At 33.8% G+C, this 22,651-nt stretch overlaps 2 pseudogenes; both read right to left on the bottom strand.

Moving 5' to 3' along the window:
• Positions 1-16,191: 16,191 nt before the first annotated feature.
• On the bottom strand, positions 16,192-21,460 carry LOC141492118 (thymidylate kinase pseudogene; annotated as a pseudogene).
• Positions 21,461-21,612: 152 nt separating this feature from the next.
• Positions 21,613-22,399, bottom strand: LOC141492117 (metaxin-2 pseudogene; annotated as a pseudogene).
• Positions 22,400-22,651: the final 252 nt, after the last annotated feature.

Raw genomic sequence — 22,651 nt, 5'->3', positions numbered from 1 at the left:
TGACACTATTTTTACATAACTTTTCCAATTTTTTCCTATTGAGATTCAAATATTTTCCACCTCTACATATACCTTGAATCATAACATTACTATTACTATTAATATTAACAATGAGCAGATAGGTGACCTGGTAGATGAAGTGCTGACCTGAAGTCAGGAGAACTAATTTTCCTGAGTTCCAGGCTGGCATCAGACATCCACTATAAGTGTGACTTGACATGGATTAAAAAAGGGTATTGAATTCACAATGAAAAGAGTTTGATTTTGAAATTCCTACATCTTCTGTTAATTACTTATAGGACTTAGAGAAAGTGACTTCACTTTCCTGGACTTCATTTTCTCATATGTAGAATGAGCATATTGGTTTAGATGATCTTTAAGGTTTTTTTTTTCTGATTCCAAATCATATTGTTTTAGTCTCTACTGAGTATCACCCTAGATTCCCTTTATTTATAACACTTCATTGACTGATGTTCAATGAATATGAGATAATAATAATCAATCATGAAAATAGCTCTTCTATTGCTAAGAAGCAACATTTAAGTGTAATCAGGAGAAATAGGAAAGATAATTCATCACTGAGTATTTAAGATAAAGTTAACATTTTAAGAGAGAAAATAAAGTTAGTGCCTTAGGGTAGGTTAGAAACTATTGGCTGGCAAATATTTTTGCCTTATTTTATCTTGTGCTTTAAAAAATAATTATGCAGTATGCCTAGATGACAAAATGTAAACACGAATGTTTCTCTGATCTATTGCATAAAGTTGACAAGCTATATATCTTTAGTGGATTAGGATCACTGATTCTATCTCTTTAATTTGAGCAAAAATCCACATTCCCTTTTGTAATTTCCTGAATGCACACATCATTGTCATATTAAAAAGCTATTAATGCTGAAATAATGTCTTAATCCTCATAGCAGAGACATTGAAATTGGCCTCCCCATTCTCAAGGTTCAATGCTCATGAATCAAGCATGGTATGTTTTACTGTTCAAATATTATACTTGTCAAATTCAAGCCTATAGGATATTTTTTCATGAAATATAAAATGAAAGAGGAACAATGTAAGAATTCATCTTATGGTGATTACAAACCTTTTTAATTTAAGGTATATGTTTATTTTTTCTGTTCTCCAGCATTGCTGCTCATGACAATACTCTCTTTTTATATTCTTTCTTTCTACCATCACTTCAAGTCTCATGAAGTTGGTAAATTTTGAGTCTATACAAGGAAACTCAAATCTAGTTCATCACCTTAATCATTGTCCATGAGATTCTTATCTACTTTTATTGTTTACATCTCACTCAATTCTTTCCCTGAGGTTCCAAGAAGCTGTAGCATGTACAATGGCCAAGAACAAGTAAAATTGTCTCAGCAGACAGGCTCAATTGAGTGGAGGATAACAGACAGGCATTCAACTCATTTGGAAAGTTAGGGAAATATTAACATCAAGGAAGAAAAAACTTTGTTGGGACAGCTAGGTGGTGCAGTGGATAAAGCACTGGCTCTGGAGTACCTGGGTTCAAATCTGGTCTCAGACATTTAATAATTACCTAGCTGTGTGGCCTTGGGCAAGCCACTTAACTCCATTTGCCTTGCAAAAAATCCCAAAATAAATAAATAAATAAATGTTTCTCTTTAAAAAAAAAGAAAAGAAAAGAAAAAAATTTGCTGGCTGAAATGGGTAGATGAGAACAGTTCGTTCCAATGGTCATAAGAGTGACTGAAGCAGTAACTATGGAATGCTGAGACCTTGATCAGACATGGAAGATACCATAGTCATTCATTGCTTTCCTGGGCCATCACCAGTCATCTAGTCTTTGGCCTTCACTGACTCTGGAAGACAGAAAGTAACTGATGACTGTGTAATTCTGCCTCACTCAAATCCAATGCACAAATAAGTGAAGACATCATGATGTCATTAGTCTTCTTTAAGTAAAAAAAAAAAAAATGGATGAAGAACAAACACCTATCTAACCACTCTCTTTTAGTCTCCTTTTTATATCATGCTATTCCTGGCCATTCAGTGTGAAGTTTTACCTTGGAACGATGTCTTTTTTATTTCGACACTTTGAATTCCTGTTTATGTATCATCACTATACAGATGACTTTCAACTTTCTCTCCAAAGGTTATGTAATTTCTATCCAAAACTCTGATTCTGAATCATAACCTACCTGCTAGATATTTGCAACTGAATGACCCATAAAATATGAGACAACACATAGAAAAAGGAATTCATTATCTTTTCCCTAAAACCAGTTACTTCTTCAATAGCTTTCTTTTTTTCTTGATGATTCTATGATCATTTTAGGCACCTAGGTTCAGAAAATTAAACTTATCTTTGACTCTTATGAATTTTTTGGTCATTTCTACCATTATAAGCTCTATTCTGACCACATTTTAACATTCACCTAGCTCCTCCCCTAAATGAGGAACCCATCATAGGTTGTCCAGTACATTTCAATGGTCTATTAATTAGATTGCCTGTTTCTATTCCCTCCCTCATCTAATCCTTCTTCCATCTTGTAATCAAATTAATTATTTTTAAAACAGAGATCTGACCAAGTCACTCTCCTATTCAAAATCCCATTCTCCACCCCTGTGACTTTTTATTTATTCAGTTAACATTCAAAGTTTTCCATCCAGTATTTACACTGTGAATCTCAGATATTTTCCTTTTATCTTGCATTTTATTTTCCTCCACAAATTTCTCATTCCAATTAAACTAGCCTAGGAACTAATTGTTTATCATGTATGGCAACATATCTCCAGCTTCATACCTTTGCAAAGTGGTCCCTATTAACTAGAATGTACTGCTAAGTGACCACCACCATCATCGTTCAAAACACATAGATGCCACCTTTGTTGCTAGACAAAGAAGTTAGTATCTATTGTCTCTTTAAATTATTCTGTATTATGACACAATTTATTATTTATCTGTGTGTTGTCTATCTTCCAATTAGAATATAGATTCCTTGATGATTACTGTTTTCCTGTCCTCATTCATTGCTTTATACAATTTTTTTGGGGGGGAAGGGAATCCTTGCAATTTTATTATAATAATGGAAAGCAAGGAAACTCCTACTTATAGAGGTCAGTAGCTATGTGGCACAGTGAACAGAGCTCTAGGTGCCATTTAACTTCTATTCCAATGCCTCAATTGAAAATAAGGTTGATAATAGCTGTGTCTCTCAGGGATCTTTTGCAACTCAAATAAGATAATATTTGTAAAGTGATTAACACAGAGCCTGGAAAATAATAGGAATTTAATAAATATTTTCCTGTCTTTTTCCTCCTTTTCTTCCCTCTTTCACATATTTATTTTTCACCTATTTTATCTCTATTTTTAAGTTATAGACTGCTGACAATCTGTCCTCACATATTCACATACACACACAGACACAAACACACACACACACACACACACACACACACAAAACAGTCATTTGTGTTGGCTAAGAATGTAGCAAATTTTACTTTTGAGGTGTTATTTAAAATACTATTTGCTGCTTTCTGTTCCTAGACCCTTCAGATTTACTTTTGGAATATCAATCAATCAACCAGTAAACATTTATTAAGTGTCCTAAGATAAAGGCTAGGTCAATAAAAAGGCCAAAGATAGTTCATACCCTGAAAGAGCTTTCAATGTTGTGGGAGAGTAATTTTTTCACAAAGTATAGAAACAGGATCTATATTACTGGAATGACATAGACAAAAGATTCATTATTTCTGAACTATGCTTTTTAACATTTTTTCTAATTCCAACAATACATTCTTTTATATTCATCTTAGTAAAATAGATCTAGCCTTTCTGATAGTATCTTGTAATTCTTATTTCTGTTTTTTGGCATCATTTGGTATTTCCCTATTTCTTTTTCCTCTGTAACATACACTGAAAAGGGTGGGGGAGTGAAAACTTGGGGTAAGTGTTATAAATTTCTGTATTTGCATTTTACTCTAAGAATGACCAGTCTTTTAAAAACAAAATTATTGTTCTTTATAAAGCACTTTAACATATAAAATGTAGGGTCATTTCTTTAAGTGAAAGACTTTTAGCTTCTGGCCCTACTGAATAATTTGCCAAAGCTGAACTCTCCCTGACCTCCATAGAAAAACAAAACAAACAAAAAAGAATTTCTTTAGCATACTTTGGGGAACAAGAGTAGGGAATAGTAGAAAGTAAATAGTCTAAATAAATTCTAATTTCATTGCTGTGAATAATTAAAGTACAGAACAGAAAATATAGCATATTTGATCAATTAAAAAGAAATTGCTAGAACATGATCTGCCAGATTTCAACATTCAGCATCTTTGTGACTTTTTTTATTATTTTCTGCTCTTGCTCCTTCCTAACAAAACCACAACAACAAACAACAAAACCTTTAAAGTTATTCTTTAAAACAAATCCTGACTTGGAAGTTCTGACACCTTTGCTCAGAGACAAATGAGATAAAAACCAAAAATAAAATTCTGGTCCTGATACTCTATAACCTTTAAGAAGTCAGTTAACCTCCTTTAGTCTTAGTTTTCTCAGTTATTAAATGGTAATAATAATATATTAATGTCTTTATTGATATGGGCAATTCTAATTGTATAAACCTTGGTATTGCAACCAATTTTAATTTTTTAATTCCTGTCTTTTTAATTGTATCCATAGATCATTTACCTGATGTGGTAGAGGCCTTGTTTTGTTGTTGGTGTTTTCATGAATGGTACAAGATACAGGACAATAATGTGTGATCTTTAGATCTCACTCCATGACTGACTCACGTTAGTTTATAATCCAACACTTATTGGTTTTTAGCTGTTATTACATTTTTTTAGATTCAGGATACTATTTACAATATTCTTTAGCCTGCTAAGATTAATGATCTGTCTCTTCACTAACTTTGGGGTCATCTAAAATTCTGATTCTTCAAAGTTTTGTTAAATCAGGTCTCATCTAACTCCAGGTCTAGACCTCTACTACAATGCTAGCAAGTTCAGAGTTGGCAAGGTCACAGAGAAATACTGTTGATCTCTGTGCTTTGTATTTTATACTTTAGTGCCTGAACAATTGTGCATAGTAAGGCTACAAAATGTTCTTCTCAACAATATTAGCAGTAAAATAATATCTAAACCAAAAATATTTTTTCAAATACATAGTATCTGATTTTCTGAGCCATCCTAGAAAGTAAAATCAGCTTTTCTAAAATAAAAGTCTATAAGAACAATGCAATAGATGTAGCAGAACATTCATTAAATAATAAAATTTAATACCAGTTACATGAAATGATTATGATTTAATGTCTGATTGTATAATTTTATGAAATATAAAATTTATGGAATTTACAAAGGGTCTCCAAGAGTTGGTTCAGGTAAGAATGACAAAACCCTTTTATCAACCATCATCAATGCTTTGCATTCCACTTATACAACACCAATAGGGCAAATCACTGCTGTTTTGGGCGGGGTGGGGGGGACTTTTAATGCATCTCAAATCTTTTGAAATGTCTTTACTAATTAGACTGCCCTGATCTCCCTCTGAACTTTCTGTTCCAGATTACAGAAGTCTTCTTCCTTTGGAAGTTCATTTCATTCCTGTTCTTGTTATGTTAGAAGTACACTAGACACTGGTGTTTCCTCCTAAGATGGACTGAATTCCCCCTGAAAATGAAATTGCGTGGGGTTTTTAAAAAAAATTATTTAAGGCATTGGAGTTAAGAGTGACTTACACTAGGTCACACAGTTAAGCAATTATTAAGTATCTGAGGTCGGATTTGAATTCAGGAAGCCCTGACTCCAGTCCCAGTGCCCTAACCATTGCATCACTTAACTGCCCCCCCCACCAAGAAAATAAATTTGAAGGAAAAATGATCAGGTCAGTACTATATTCCTCCCTCTCCAGTAGTCATTCCTGATTTTCTAGATTTTCTTTTCTAAGCTTCTCTGCTTTTGTTTTTTTCAAAACATACACACACATACACACACACACACACACACACAAACATACATACAGAAGAACACAATTTTCAGTTTCCTTTTATGTATTGTCTTCAAAGTATGTGCTTAAGACATTATTTTAAACTTAACAATAGATTGAAAAATATACATATTTTTCAATGAAAGAATACTAGCGTGAAAGAGAATTGTTGGGTCATAGTACATTTGGTCATTGGAGAAACAGATAATTTCCCAAAATGCAAAACAATTACTTTCTTGCTACTCTGAAATCATTGCCCCAACTCATCATCCATGTATAGTGTCTTTCTAAGAGAAAGAAATGCTATTGAAGTAATTCAATGACCTGTTTGTTCAACATCACCTCTTGGACTTGACAAAATGAATTTTTCATCTGTTCAGGTTTTCTTGAATGAATTGTTAGACCAATACTTTTTGTGATATCAAAGAAAGAGACAGTCATGGTGTGGGTTTGACAGGATCAGTAAAATGCCCTCTGAAAATGTTGGATCAAAGATTGTCACTATCTCTAGAAATTTCTTCTATTTGCTATTCAGGACATCTTTCATTACAAAGATTTGCAGGCTTGGGCAAGCCACTTAACCCCACTGCCTTGCAAAAACACAAAGCAAACAAAAAAACCCCAAGGATTTGCACACTTTTGGTAAGCAAATTGTTCCAGGATTTAGGCTTTAATAACAACATAATTTAGTAAATAAAGAAGCCTGGAAGATCTGGGTTAAGAGACTTAACCCCTCAGTACCAAAAGCAACTATTTATAACTATTATTGTAAGAAATACTTCCAGTCTTTAAGATAGAAGTTCCTTATCTGAACCTTTTGTCTGGTCACCATTAATATTCATTTTTACTCATAATTAGAATATTGCTGACCAAAGTGAGCTCTGTGGTTGTTTCTGTCAAGGAATCTGGTGTGATGTTAATTAATTCATGGAAGAAACATTTTAAAGAGGAGTGAGCATTCCATGCTTCATTGCCCTCTATCAAATCAAATGCTTTCTTATTATTCACAAATGATAAATCTAAAAAGTTCTATTATGTACAATTTTCACTTGATGAATTGAATGAGAAGATTTTACATACTGAAAATAGATTTCTAAGGTCTATTTAATCGCTCATGATATTTTTATGAAGGATGTCATTGATCCTTGTGTAGTTTCCAAAATAACTTATAGAGATAAAGAGGTAAGGCAACCCTTAGGTAGTTCTCTTTTTTCTTCCTTCCCTCTGTCTCAGTCTCTCTATTAATACAGTTGATTTTTTTTCTCTCTTTTCAGGAATTTCTTTTTCATATTTGTTAAGCATCTCTCCCTCAGCACTTTCCAACTCTTGCAACCTCTAGATTATTTTTCTTTATATACATTATCAGGTGTTATTCTAATTATGTTGAGCTTCTTTTTTTTTTCATATAGCATCAGTTCAAGAATACTCATTTAGACTTTAGATACCATGACTCCATTCTAATTAATAATGACATAGAGATCTGTTTCATTTTGTGATCATTTGTTGTACTCTTTCCAATATTCATACAAATATCTTTTTGATACCTGACTTATTATTTTCAAGAAAGAAGAATTATCAAGTTTTATTTTTCAAAAGGAAGCCGATATAATAAAAGCAGCCCTATTGTAAGGAACTACATACAATCACTCTTAAACAGTAGGACTGAGGGTATCAATTTTCATTTGGAAAGAAAAGTAGCTTTTTAGGTCATCAAAGTGAAATTTTCTCTAATAATTTCTATAGAAAATAAAATTTTCTATAAAATTTCTAAAATAATTTTCTCTAACAATAATTTTCTATAATTCCTATAATAATTGTCAACTCAAATGTTCTATTAAAATGCATTAGTGATTAACCCACTGCTGTTTAGTTAATTTTCAAGTAGTTTGTGGCAAGATCAAATATTCATTAAGGACAGCAATGAAAGGGTGCTATAGTCACTTGGGAAAAAAAACTATTTAACTAGTATATCACATATTAATAAAATTGCCAATCCTTAAACGTACTAAATATTTCATACAACAGCTCACACTGTGCTGCGTCACTTGAGTTCTCTTCACTAGAGAAAGAGTATTCTCTACATTCCATTAACACAGTAGGAGAATCTGTCACCACTGCCACCTTGCCCTCAGGTTTCATTAATACCATCAGCTTTTATCTTTCCAATATGATTATTTTTCATTATTTACTAAATATAAAGGCTTTCCTCTGTTTACATAACTAATCATCGATGAACTAGGTCTCCAAATGATATAACAAACTCACTAAAGCCACTGAATCTAACCATCCCAGTACACTACCCTAATTCTCTTGCCTTCTTCCCTGTCCCTTCGCCATCTCTCTATATCTGTATTGTCATCTAACAAGTTAGTAGAGACCATTCCCTCCTATATGGAGGAGTTAATCTACTCAAATTTCTAACTGACCTTAGTTTGAATCCTCCTAATTGTTCAGTAAGTATATCTTCACTCAACTCATTATATCTTGTCAGTCATTCCATATTTATTTCACATCCATTCATCCTCAGGCATCTTGTCACTTGCACTGTTTCCTTAACAGTCTTGCCCTTATACCAATCATCACTTATTCCTCTCAAAAAGATGCCTTTATTCTTCTGAAAAAGTTATGAAAGTAAACTTATCCAATGTGAATGGCTATCATGGCTATGACATCCTGGATCAAAATTCACAATATTTTTCTTTGTGTATTTTAATTTCTTTTTTTAATTTGAAACTGTTTCTTGTAGAATTGCTATCAATATTTTTATCACTAGTACATACTTTTGTATAGTGCTTCATAAGTTCTCCTCTATCAGGGAATTCCTAGTCTTTTGAACTTTACCAGAACAAAATTTCAGAAATTCTTTCTACCTGAATTTCCACCTGAGTCCTTATACCAAGGAAATAAGGTAGTAAAAACAAAACAAAACAAAAAAATTGTTAAATACCTTACATATATAGGCATTGTAAAAATCAATTTATAAATACTATCTCTTTTGTTCCCTCACAACAGTCTTGGGAACTGAGTATTATTTTTATTTTCTTTTTTACAATTGAGAAAATTTAGACACATAGAGTTTGAAACTTATCTATGAGCATCTAATTACTAAAATTTTGAGGTGAGATTTCAATTAGGCTTTCATGATTCCAGGCCAAAGTGTTAACAATTCTATCATCTAACTGCCTCAGATTGAATTTATGTTCACTAGTATGAATTTACAAATACATTTTAGAAAAGGTCCCCAGCACCACATACCAGAGAATATAGGGAGCAATTGTAATTGGACTGCTCCCTTCCCTTCTCACACACACAGATAATCACAAACTTTTTGTTCACTCCTACTTGGAGAGACATTCTTGCACCCCAGGGTAAGCCTTAGGATTTAGAAAAATCAGATTCTCCAATATTAGGGAAACACTCAAAATAATAACATATCAATATCAAAACTAACAAATCATATGATTATATCATAAGATGCTGAAAAAGCCTTTGATAAAGTACAATATCCATTCCTTTAAAACACTAGAAAGTTTAGGAATAAATGTAGTTTTCCTTATCTATCTAAAACCATCAACAAATATTGCATGTAAAGGGCATAAACCTAGAGCATTCCCAATAAGATCAGGAGTAAAACAAGGATGCCCATTATCACCATTACTATTTAATATAACAATAAAAATGTTAGCTTTAGCAGTAAGAGAAGAAAAAGAAATTGAAGGAAACAGAGTTGGTGATAGGGAAGCAAACATTCAACTCTTTGCAGATGAAATAATTGTATACTTATAGAAAGTGAGAACATCATCTTAAAAATTCCTAGAAACAATTAACAGATTCAGTAAAACAGCAGGATATAAAATAAATCCACATAAGTCACGAGCATTTCTAGATAGAAACAACAAAGCCAAAAGAGTAAGAGATAGAGAAATTTCATCTAAGTAACTGTAGAGAACATTAAATACCTGGGAATCTATCTCTCAAAAGAAACCCAGAAACTATATAAACACAAGTATAAAGCACTTTTCATGCAAAGAAAGTCAGATCTAAATAATGGGGAAAAATGTCAATTGCTCACAGTTAGGTAGAGCTAATATAATAAAAATGGCAATTCTACCCAAATTAAATTACTTATTCAGAGCTGTACCAATAAAACTACCAAATAATTATTTTACTGAGCTTAAAAAATAGTAATAAAATTCATCTGGAGCAACAAAACTTCAAGCAAGGGCACTGACCAAACAAAAAGTAGCCTAACTTTCTAAAGGAAAGTAGCATAACTCTTTCAGATCTAAATCTAAATGGGAATAAGATTTAGACATAAAGGGCAACACCATAAATAAATTGATAGACCAAGAAATTATCTATCTGGTCTACAGAAAGGGGACAAATTTATGACCAAACAAGAAATAGAGCATATTATAAACTGCAAAGTGAATGATTTTGACTATATTAAATTAAAATGATTTTACACCAATAAAATCAATACTGCCAAAATTAGATGGAAAGTAGAAAGCTGGAAAACAATCTTCACAACTAGGAGTTCTGATAAAGGTCTCATTTCTAAAATATATAAAGGATTGCATCAAATTTAGAAGGTTGCAAGTCATTCCCCAATTGATAAGAGGTTAAAGGTTGCGAAAAGAGTTTTCAAATGAAGAAATTTAAAGTGTATATAATCATATGAAAAAAATGTTCCAAATCATTATTGATTAGAGAAATGCTTTTTTAAACAGTTCTGAAGTACCATCTCATACCTATCAGATTGGCTAAAATGATAAAAAAGTAAAGTAATCAATGTTGGAGAGGTTGTGGGAGGACTTGGACTATTAAAACATTGCTGGTGGAGATATGAAGTAATCCAAACATTCTGGAGAGCATTATGGAACTATGCCCAAAGAGCAATAAAACTGTTTGGTCTAGCAATTCCAATTCTAGGTCTATATCTAGAAGAAATCATAAGAAATCAGAAAATTTCCACATGTTCCAAAATATTCATAGCAGCTCTTTTTTTGTAGTAGCAAAGAATTGGAAATTGAAATTGAGGCATGGTTATACTAGTTAGGTATATGAATAATATGGAATACTATTATTCTCTAATTCTCTAAGAAACCATAAATGGCTGAACTGTAGAGAAGCATGGGATGATTTACAGTATCTGACACTGAGCAAGGAGAACAGAACCAAGAGAACAATGTACAAATTATCAGCATCATTGTGAGATGATCAACACTGATGGATGCAGCTCCTCTCATCAGTTCAGAGAGCTAGGATAACCCTATTAGACCAGCTATGGGCAATGTTATACATATCCAGAGGTAGAAAAACAAAACAAAACAAAATTTTTCAGAATCTGATGAGCACTACATCAATTTTTTAAAAAATATCTCATGTTTTTCTTTGTCTAAATCCTAATTTCTCATATTGAAAATGATTAATCTGTAGACATGTTTAAAACAAATGTATCAGTACAATATTAGCCTGACTGTTTACTGTTGAGGAGAGAGGTATGGGAAGGGAGGGTGGAAGGAAATTTTATTTAAAAATATGCATATGCATATGGATGAATGTTGAAAAACTTTCATAGCATATATTTTGAAAAATAAAATATCAATAAAAAACAGATTCATGCATTATAAATTTACTAACCCAATGAACAGCATGTTCAAGCTCAGGAGTTGAAATAAATGAAACTGATTGTAAAAAGCAAATTAATCATACTTTTGGTGGAAAAATCATTCAGTTTTTAATTTTAATATGTTAATAGTTTCATTTTCTTGGCTATATTGACTCTAGGTGTGGTTGGTACAAAAATCAAAATTGAAAAATAGCCTATATTTGTTATACAAACTTAGAGACATTTGAATTTTAATTCAGTTCCACTCATCAAGCAAATGGAGAATTCTACTGTGTACTTGGGTTTCTTGAAGTTCTACCAGGTTACACTCAGAGAGTGTATCCTTTCTTTAAATCAATATGTAAGTTTATGCTACTATAAATAATAGAAAGGGAGAGAAGAGGAAAGAATGACTATGATAAATAGGTATTTTTAGCTGCTAGTTAATGAGGGTTGTTTTTCCTGTGAGATAGCAATTTTCTGTAATACTGGTTCTGTTATTGTTTTCTTTTGTTATTAAATTGATAAAAAGAATGGATTTATTTTCAGTTTAATGATACGGACCAATGTGGTCTTGTTGTGTATGTGATTAGCCCTTCATGTTATCTATGGGACAAAAATGTTGACCCTGAAAATTTAGTTTGATGATTTATCATGAGGAAGGGTCAACCTACTAAGTGTTTGTACTGCTTTTTTAAGGTAGGAAAAGATGCTTTTGTAGTCTCTGATATACAGCAATTTTTTAAGAGAGGTAATGAAGGCTTCCTGTTTAACAAGTTGTATAAAAGCAAAAAATTTTCAAAGGAAGAAATTATTCTTCAAATGAAGCAACTTTCAAAAACCATCTCTTTGAAAGTTTACAGCTATGGCAGACCTCTGTGTGTTTTGGGTTTAATTATTCTGCCCTTTTTATTTTCCAATTAAACTGGACCCAATAAAATCTCAAACTATTTTCCATCTCCAAATATGTATTCTCATCATTTGAATGAGTTTTTTTTCTGTTTTATAGATAATTTTATCCTTATGTTTGTGAATCACTTACAATTTAATAATCAAAATGTTGTTTTCAAAAGATAGTTGAGCCAAAAATTCTTTTGAGATTTTTTAATAAGTTTGTGTCATGCTTTTTTCTTTGAAAATAAAAGTCACATTCTAGGGTAGAAGAATTAAAATTCAAAACAAATTTTTCCCTCTATTTGGTTATTCTAATTTTGTTCAAATATCCACATATCCCCCCAGCCTAACATTCCATTATCCTCTTTTTCTCTAATAGTTCAATCCCTTAGAATTATTTTAAAACACATCCAACAACATATAATTAGGAAATGTAATCAATGAGAACTTCCTTATCTCTTTTCAAAAGTTGATTCTACCCTGAATAACATCTTTCAACTGTGATAAGCATAGTAGCACATGATAAATCAGAAGAATTTTGAAAAGTTATGTGTATGCTGGTATTATTTCCCAGAGATTTAGGACTAATAATTGATTCTGACTAAGACAAGAGATGTTAACATAGAACAATTCAATAGTAAGGCCATAGAACATTGAAATGGGAAAGTTCTTGAGATTACTAAATCTACTTTTTTTTCAACACTCTAATCTGGTTCCCTATTTTGCCCAGACTGTAAGTCTAGAGTCAGGCTCAATGATCTATTGGCAACATGAACTTTAACCTGATCTATTTCCAGGCTGTCCATTTTGCCCTATCTAGGTATCCCCTCCTTTGGAGTGCTCACTACCTTAATGGTGAATATAGTGCTAACACCTGATCACTACTCAGACCTCCTAAGATCAAGAGATAGATAAGGTAAATTACAAGCATATTATGCCACTTGTCATTTTATAAATAGTTACCAGGGGTGGTTAGGTGGCACAGTAGATAAAGCACCGGCCTTGGATTCAGGATTACCTGGGTTCAAATCTAGTCTCAGACACTTAATAATTACCAAGCTGTGTAGCCTTGGGCAAGCCACTTAACCCCATTTGCCTTGCAAAAAAAAAAAAAAACCTAAAAAAAGAAAATAAATAGGGAACAGATGTTTCACAAGATCATAATTTTTAGATATTTAGAATTAGGACCTGGATCTTCTTATTCAAATCATCCCTCCTCAATGAACCCTTCCCTATTTATTTCAGCTAATTTAAAAATGTTTAATCATTTTTTAAAGCAACAATTCTGTACTCATACATTAAGCTAGATGCTGGAACTATAGAAATAAAGCATTCCTAACTTTAAGATTTTATACTCTACCCTAAAGCTAGATCAAAGACTGATGATATGGTCTGCTATTTTTGACAAAATTAAATTCTTCTTTACTTTAATGTATAACTCTGTATGTATCATGGGGAGCTTGTTATATATCTCCCTTGTGAATTAGACCTACATTGAATCGTAATCTGATAAATAATCTGTTAGATTTTGGAGGGACAGTTAGGTTTTTTTTGTTTTCTTTTGTTTGTTTGAATACTTATTTTTAATATACATACACAACATACAGAACCATTTCTAAAGCAATGGTCAAGTTCAGTGTTGCCAACTGGCTAAATGTGTTCCCTCTCCCACTAAAGGGGGGGGGGGGGATAGGCATTGTTACTGGTATATTCATGAAGTACTATCACTGAGTTTTCCAGTTAAAAATCCTTGAAAGTATACAGTTGTGCAAGAAAGGAAAACCATTTCTAGACTAATCATAATCATTAGGAACCCCATCATTTGAAAATTGAACAACTTAATGGGACTAATTAATTTTTATCTTTTAATTTCCACTGCTTAACATAATTTCTGGTGGATATTATTTTTAAACTGAACCTGAAATTATGTTGGTGTCAGGACTTCTTGAGGAGAAATACCCTCTGCCCATTTTAAATTGTACTTTTTCTATAGCCTTATGATTCTAGAGAGCTGCATGGGAAACTGAGAAGATGACTTGCCTGATATCACACAAATAGTACCGGAAGAAGCAACTGCCTGCATCCTATGCCATGTTATCTCACACCTGGCAAGTAGTAGGAACTTATAAATATAAATTGAGAGGAACTGCGCCATAACACAATGAATATACTGGCATTTTTATGGAAAGGGAGTCCTTTCTTTACAGAACTAATTCATACTAAACTCAATGCTACTTTCTATATTGAGTTTCTAAATTAATCCATCATTCAAACTGTGTAACGCATTCATGGCCTAGGTAGTCCATATAAAAGATTTAGATAATTCATCTTGAAGGAACTGAAATTTAGGAAAAGAACAATATCTCAGAAAATTAACAGATTTCTGTAAGATAAAAGAAGCAGATTTTCATTATAAGGAGGAATTAAGAATTTTCAAGAAGTAAACATTTAAGGGAATTAGAAGGAAAGGACACCATTTTCATTTTATAATGAAAATTTTCTTTTTACTGATACCTTTAATCCTTTGATATTTATTTTTGAATATATACCTGGCTCATCTTCTTTTCAGGGAATCATTCCATGTATTAAAAAAGGGAAAAATCAGCCATATCAATAAACAGATTAACCTCTAGATTACAATGAGATGACTATTAAAAGCAATGAGATAAAGCTGTATTTTTGATATTTAGGACCACTTTCTTTCTGTTTGATCTCTTTTGGGTATAGACCTAGTCCTGATATCACTATATTAAAGATTATGCTCAATTTTATAATCCTTTCAGCATAATATCAAATTGTTCTTCAAAATGCTTGGACCAGCTCACAACTCCAACAAAACTTTATCAGTGTATATAGTTTCCCTCCTCTTCTACACCATTTATCATTTCTGATAGTTGTGAGGTACTACTTCAGTGTTAATTTAAATTGTATTTCTCCAAACAATTTATAGCATTGTTTTTGTATTACTACAGAAAGCTTTAACTTCTTTTGAAAACTGTTTCTTTGAATCCCTTGAACATTTATGAATTGGAAGATGGCTTAATTTTATAAATGTGACTCACTTCCTTATACATTTGAGAATTGAGACTTTAATAGAGAAACTTGCTGTAATTGTTATATTACTTCATTGTCTCTGATACCTTTTACCAAAATATGATTTCCCTTTTATCTTCTTTTTAAAGATAATCTTGCTGTTTCTATTCATCCCAAAGGATGACTGGCATTTTAAAGGAGGATATGGTATAGATAGCTGGACCTTTAAAAATGAACTCTTCACAAGATTGAGGTTAATGTTGAAACTGAAGGCCTATACAGTCCAGGACTATTCAGTACTAGAATAGAGGAAATCAGATCAACAAATCATTTATTTCACTAATACTTATATGATTTGAGTTAAAAGCAAGGCTGAGAAAGGAAAGTAAACAGGGCTAAAAAGAAAGGCGAAGGAGTTTTCTCTAGTCCTAGAATTGGAAAGATATCTTAAATCACTCTTCTAGCTCAGCAAAAATCTTTTTCCCATTGACTGTCCTGAAAGGTGATTCTGGTCCTCCATCAACTTCATTCCTCACAAAGAAGGTTGTGACCTCAACATGGTTTAAAACCCTCCCAGCTAGGCTCCTGATAAAATCCACAACCATCCGATGACTTGGTTCCTTTTAAGTCCTCAAACATCATAATTTTCTTCTGTAGTTTGTGCTGAGCAGAGAAATATAGCTCAGCTCTTAATTCCACAACTCTCTCACAGGCACCACTCAGGCCAATTGAATCTTCGCTTCAGAAAGGAAGTAAATCTCCTTGTGTGAGTCTTCTCTGTCTTGTGAAGCATCTATGATCTTCCAGTTTAATGAATCATCTTTCATGGGTTGCTAGAAGACCATCCTGGAAGGGGCTGTTTTCATGGCCAGCCTTTCTAAAGTCTCCTGGCTTCACTTCTTCCAGAGAGTTCGTCTGAAGGAAAAGGATCAGGTCCAGCTTTGGGAGTCCCATATCAAGGCGCTTAGACCAGTCCGGTTTGTTATCTTTAGCAGTTGTAAAGGCTACATTAAAGTATTGATTAATCAGTGGAACCTTCTCCCAGCAGTTTGCAGAGAATAGGAGACACACAGTGTGATCCTCCCTGTGACTTTTCTTCTCCATGTAAGAATTCAGTAATTTTCTGATTTATGTGATTTCTTTGGGAAACTGAGAAGTTCTGTTTGGGGGTTCAGATTCCAGCAGGATTGCCATGAGCTTCAGGCAATGCAAATCATAGCCTCCAACTCAATAAGGATACCAACACTAGCTGACCATAGCCCCACAAGCTACTGGTTTAGCCCAGCAAAGTGTCTCCTTTCCCTGGGAGGCAACACTAAGGCTCCATTATAATTATTATTTTAAATTAAGTCTCTTTTAACTTCCCCTTTGTTTTAGATTAGGATTGCTCCACTTTATTTGCATTTTCCCCACCCCAGTTGCTCTGGTCCAGTCCTTAATTTTATCCCTGTGTATGGCTTTCTATTTCAAGAGTATTTACTTGAAACAACATACAGTCAGATTCTGATTTCTAGTCTATTCTGCTTCCTTTTTATGGGTGAGCTCCTCCTAATTATGGGATTACATTTCCAGTGGTGTTTACTGTTTATTTTCTTCCATCCTGTTTTCTTCTGCTTATCTTTCTATTTTGTCCCTCCTCAAAAAGTGTTTTGCTTCTGACACTGTCTTCCTTTATCTATCTCTTTCATCATTCCTCTATCCCCTTTCCTCTTCTCCTCTATTTCCCTGTAGGGTAATTTAGATTATATTTCTTTAACATATTCTGTGTGTGTGTGTGTGTGTGTGTGTGTGTGTGTGTGTGTGTGTGTGTCTGTCTGTCTGTTTGTATCTATTTTTTCTCTCTCATTTGCTCTACAGAATGGTTAAATCATTTGTAACTCCTCCAAAAGTGCAATAATATCTCATTTTATTTTCCTCTCCATCTGTCATTTTTCCCTCACTGTCCTATTAGCCAATCCCAGAATTGTTTCTTTTTTTTTTTTGCAAGGCAATGGGGTTACGTGGCTTGCTCAAGGCCACACAGCTAGGTAATTATTAGGTGTCTGAGATCAGATTTGAACCCAGGTACTCCTGACTCCAGGGCCAGTGCTTTATCCACTACGCCACCTAGCCGCCCCTTCCAGATTTGTTTCTAATCTGCATTTCTCCAATCAATAGTGAATTAGAACATTTTAATATGACTACACATAGATGGCAATGATAATGTCAATTGAAAATCTTTTGTGTAAAGACTAACAGACTGCCTTTGCGGGAGAGGAAAGTGAGATTAGGGGAAAAATTGCAAAATTCAAAATAAATAAATAAATATTATTTTGAAAAAAAAGAAAATCTTTTGATAATTTATTAAATAAGAATGACTCATTTTTATAAATTTGACCCAGTTCTCTATGTTTGAGAAAGGAAGCCTTTATCAGAGAAACTTGGTTCAATATTTTTCTGCAATAACTATTGTTAACTTCATTCCCTCCATCCTATTTCCCCTACTCCATCTGGTCTATTCTCTCTCTTCTTTCACCCTTTCCCTTCTTTTTTTTGCTTTTATTAAATATTTTATTTGAATTTTACAATTCCCCCCCATCTTAGTTCCCTCCCCCCTCCCCCAACCCTGTCCCTTCTTAAAAGTATTTGTTTCTGACTAGCCCATTGCCTAATCTGCTCTCCCTTCTATAGCCAACCCTTTCTCCCACTCCCTTCCCCTCCTATTTCCCTCTCTGGTAAGACTGATTTCTATATCAAATTGATGTGTATGTTATTTCCTTTCTTATTTAAATTAGAGTAAGGTTCACTCATTTCTCCTTAGGTGCCCCCTCTTCCACTCTACTGAAAAAATGTTTTCTTGTTCTTTTATGAAAAATAACACACCCCATTCTACCTCCCCCTTCCCTTTTTCCCAGTACATTACTATCCCAGCCCTCAATTCAGTTTAATCTATCATCACTTCATTTTCGACTCCTATCTTTGCCTGGTCTAGATATACGCCTTTTAACTAACCTATTAAATGAGAAAGTTTATATGAGTTATGCAAGAATACAACCATTTCAATATCACTGAATCCCTATGATTTCCCTTTGCTGTTTACATTTGTATGCTTTACTTGGGTTTCATATTTAGAGACCATAATTTCTGTTCAGCTCTAGATGTTTCATCAAGCAAGTTTGAAAGTTCCCTATTTCATTGAATTCTATCTTTTCCCCTGAAAGAGTATGTTCAGTTTTACTGGGTTGTTGACTCTTAGTTGTAATTCAAACACTTTTGCCTTCTGTAATGTTATATTCCATGCCCTACAATTCTTTAATATAGAAGCTGCTAAATCTTGTGTTATCCTTACTGTGACTCCAGAATACCTGAATTTTCTTTCTTTCTGCTTGCAATATTTTCTATTTGACCTAAGAACTCTTAAATTTGACTATAATATCTCTGGGGGTTTTTACTTTGGTATTTCTTTCAGGAGGTGATAGGTGGATTCTTTCAATTTCTAGTTTGCTCTCTGATTCTGTAATATCAGAGGAGTTTTTCCTGATAATTTCTAGAAAAAAATGATGACTAGGTTCTTTATTTGATTATAGTTTTCAGATAATAGAATATTTTTTAAGTTATCTCCCCTGGATCTATTTTCCAGATCAATTGTTATTCTAATGAGGTATTTTACATTGTTTATTATTTTTTCATTCCTTTTTTCTTTGTATTTTTATTTTTTGATTTCTCAAAAAGTCATCAGCTTTCCTTTGCACTAATCTTTATTTTAAGGAATTATTTTCTTCAGTGAGCTTTTCAACCTCCTTTTCTAAAATATTTTCTCCCCATTGACTTCTTTTAACCTCTTTTTTTTCCATTTGGCTCAGTCATTGGATGCTATTTTTCTTCCACCAAGCTGCTGATTCATTTTTCATAAATATTTCCCATCATTTTCATTTCTGTTCTCATTTTCCCCTCTATCTCTTTATTTGATTTTCAAAATCTTTTTTGAGCTCTTCTATGGTCTGAGGCCAATTCATGTTTTTCTTGGAGGCTTTGGATGTAGGACCTTTGACTGTATTACCCTGTTCTGAGTATGTGCTTTGATCTTCCCTATAACAGTAGTAATTTTCTATGGTCAATCTTTTTTCTTGTTGTTTGCTCATTTCCCCACCCTATAACATGATTTTAGCTCGTTAAGGTGAGGGTTCTGTTTCCAGGGTGGGAGACTTACTGTCCAAAATTTTGGGGATTATTTTTTTGCAGGTATTTCAGATATACTAATAGAGAATGCAAGTTTTCAGTTTATTCCAAGAGGATATGATCTACAGAGAAGTTTTCACTATTCTCTTGGACTTTGTTATTGTCTATAAGTGAACACTAGCACTCTGTTCTAACTTGGAACTCTGAAGAGGGTCCCCAGTTCCCTGTGACAACAATTTTTGTTGTGGTAATGTTCCTTTTCTTTCTGGGACTGCAAACTGAGACTGCAACTTAGATCCAAGTTTGGAAAAAGCAGTCCCCTGCCTCAGTGAACACAAAGACAACCTTGTTCACATCTTCTGACCCTTTACTATCTGTTGACTGAGAATTCTGGAAGCAGTTGCTGCTGCTTCTGTTGACTTGATGCTCCCACTGACTTGATGCTCCCAAGTCCTGATCCTGGTCTGCTGGCACTATTTCTGCTCTTTGGAGGCTTGAAGTGGACTGTGTTGCTTTCTCAGGCTGGTGCAGTAGAGCTTTCCTGCCAATCTTCTAAGTTGTCTTGGCCTGGAAAATTGTTTCTCTCTGTCTTTTTTTGATTTCTACCACTTTAGAATTTGCTTAGAGTTATTATTTAGAAGATTTGAGGCAGAACTCAGTAAGTCCCTGCCTTTATTGTGCCATTCTGGCTCTGTCTCCTAGTTTAGTAATTCTTACATTACCCCCTCCTCAGTCTTTTTTCAGGTCTGTTATAGTTTTTATTCTATTTTTTTATTTTATTCTATTTTTATTCTATTTTATATTTATTTATATATTATTTTTATATATTTTATTATATAATATTATATTTTTATTATATATATTTTATATTTATATAATTTATATATTATTTTTATTCTATTTTTCAGTCTTTTGAATTTAAAAAAAATTATTTCTTAAATTTTCATTAGCTTCTACTTGCCCAATTCTAATTTTTAAGAAAACATTTTCATCAATGAGTTTTTAACCTCCTTTTCCTCTGGGTTAATACTCCTTTTTAAGGACTTTCTTTTCCTTCAGTGAGTTTTGTACTTCCTATATCTTTTTGACCTATGTGACTATTTTTTTCTTTTGATCTGACAGCAAGGTATTTCAATGATATTTCTGTTTTATTTTGTTTTTTCACTACAAATATCATTATGCCACAGGAATGGACACTGTCAATGAGACAAATGTAAGGACTTCATTCCTGTCCTAAACAAGTCCCTGAAGGAAGACACACTGAAATTTGCAGTAACATTAAAGAGGACAAACATGACATCTCACAACATTCACTTCATTTCAGTGTGTCAGGACACAAGTGAACCTGGGCTTGATGAAGGATGAGGGGAGGAGCTTCAAGATGGTGGCTTGGTTGACAAGGAAACCTTAGGTTGAGACTCTCTTGGAGGAGCAGAGAGGAGTTGGGAGTTGGAGCAGGTGAATTCCACCCATGAGATGGACTAATTTATGAACAGAAAAAGATAAAAATAGAGATTGCCAACTTCCCTGGCAGGGAGTATGACAGTTTAAAGCATCATTACTCTCTGAAAGGGAATAACTGGGCAGGTTGGGTCAAAGAGCATTGCAGGTGAAAGGGCTGTAATCCCTTTCTCCTCATGAAATTAAAACCATGTCCTCCCATTTCCAATTCTGTATGGCATAAGAACACAGACCATGAGTCACAGGATCTTGGTTCAAAACTACCTTTGACTTTGAGATGTATGACCTGAGCCAAATCATATTCACTTTTGAGGTTCCTTCTCGCTTCACATTAATCATCCTAGTATTTTATGTAGTTTCCCTTGAGTCCCAACTAGGTGAGATAAGGGATCTTTTATTTTGCTTTTAAATGAGATCTTTTCTTTAGTAAATTTCTGTGGATCTTTTTCTTTTAGGACAATTCTGTTTTTCAGGTGCGGCTTATGCCTCCTTTACCAAGGTATTAATTTTCCTTTCCCATTTTCTGCAAAGTAGTTCTGTTCAATGCTTCTACAGAAATTAAGGAGGTTGCTGTAATTTTTCACCTTTTCACAGAGTTCATCAATGTCAACTGAGTGGTAAGGCTTGTGAAAAGATGGCCAAAGACCAGGACATCAAGTTCAGTTGGCTGTTTATTGAAGAAATAAGGTTGTGTTCCTAGTCTTTGAGAAAGAGCTTTATGGCATCTTCTAAAACCTGATCCAGAGTCTTGTTACCCATCCAATGGCTTTTGTCTTAGGTTTGATTTCCCATTGTTTTTGATAAGCCAAGGTGTGGTTCAGAGACCAAGGATAAGGAAATCCATATGGAGAGTGAGTGATCTCCCCTACTGTAGCTTCATCACACCATGGAAGGTACAACTCTGCTGTCAACAACATTTTATTGACTAACTCTATGTAGGCTTTCATTTCTGCTTTTTGGACTTCATCCAACCCATCACTATGAGAATGGCCCTTGGCTTTTACAAATTGGACTATTGGACCAAGTTCTGATACCACTTGATTTCCCACGTGAATAAAAGGTACTTTACCAGATGGAGACATGTATTTGGCATTTGCTCTACAAACCACTTTGATGGGGAGCTCACACATTTGCAAAAAGGCCTGAACGGCAAGAAGAAGAAGCATTATCAGAAAGCAAAATTTGTTCCCCTTTCAGCCGCTGATAAAGTGTAGCATCCTCAGGCCAAGGTTCTGTAGCTGCCACCTGGGAGACTAGGGCTTCGGCCACCAGGGACATGGTGGCGGTGCCCGGAGCCCCGCTCCGCTTCTGCCCCGCCAACACCGCTCCTGGGCCGGAGGCCACGCGTGCTCCCGGGATGCGCTCTCTCCTCTTCCTCCGCCCGGCCCCATTAATTTTCTTTTCATATTTTGTTTTCCTGGGACTGGAATAGTTATTACTCTTCTTAACCCTTCCAGCAATTCTTGTTGACCTTGGCTACATATATTTTGCTTGAGATTTTTCATATAGCTTTCATCACATTGTTGTTTT

This window comes from Macrotis lagotis, chromosome 6 (genome assembly GCF_037893015.1).
Source record: "Macrotis lagotis isolate mMagLag1 chromosome 6, bilby.v1.9.chrom.fasta, whole genome shotgun sequence".
Lineage (NCBI taxonomy): Eukaryota > Metazoa > Chordata > Mammalia > Peramelemorphia > Peramelidae > Macrotis > Macrotis lagotis.
This window is presented reverse-complemented; position numbering and strand designations above follow the sequence as displayed.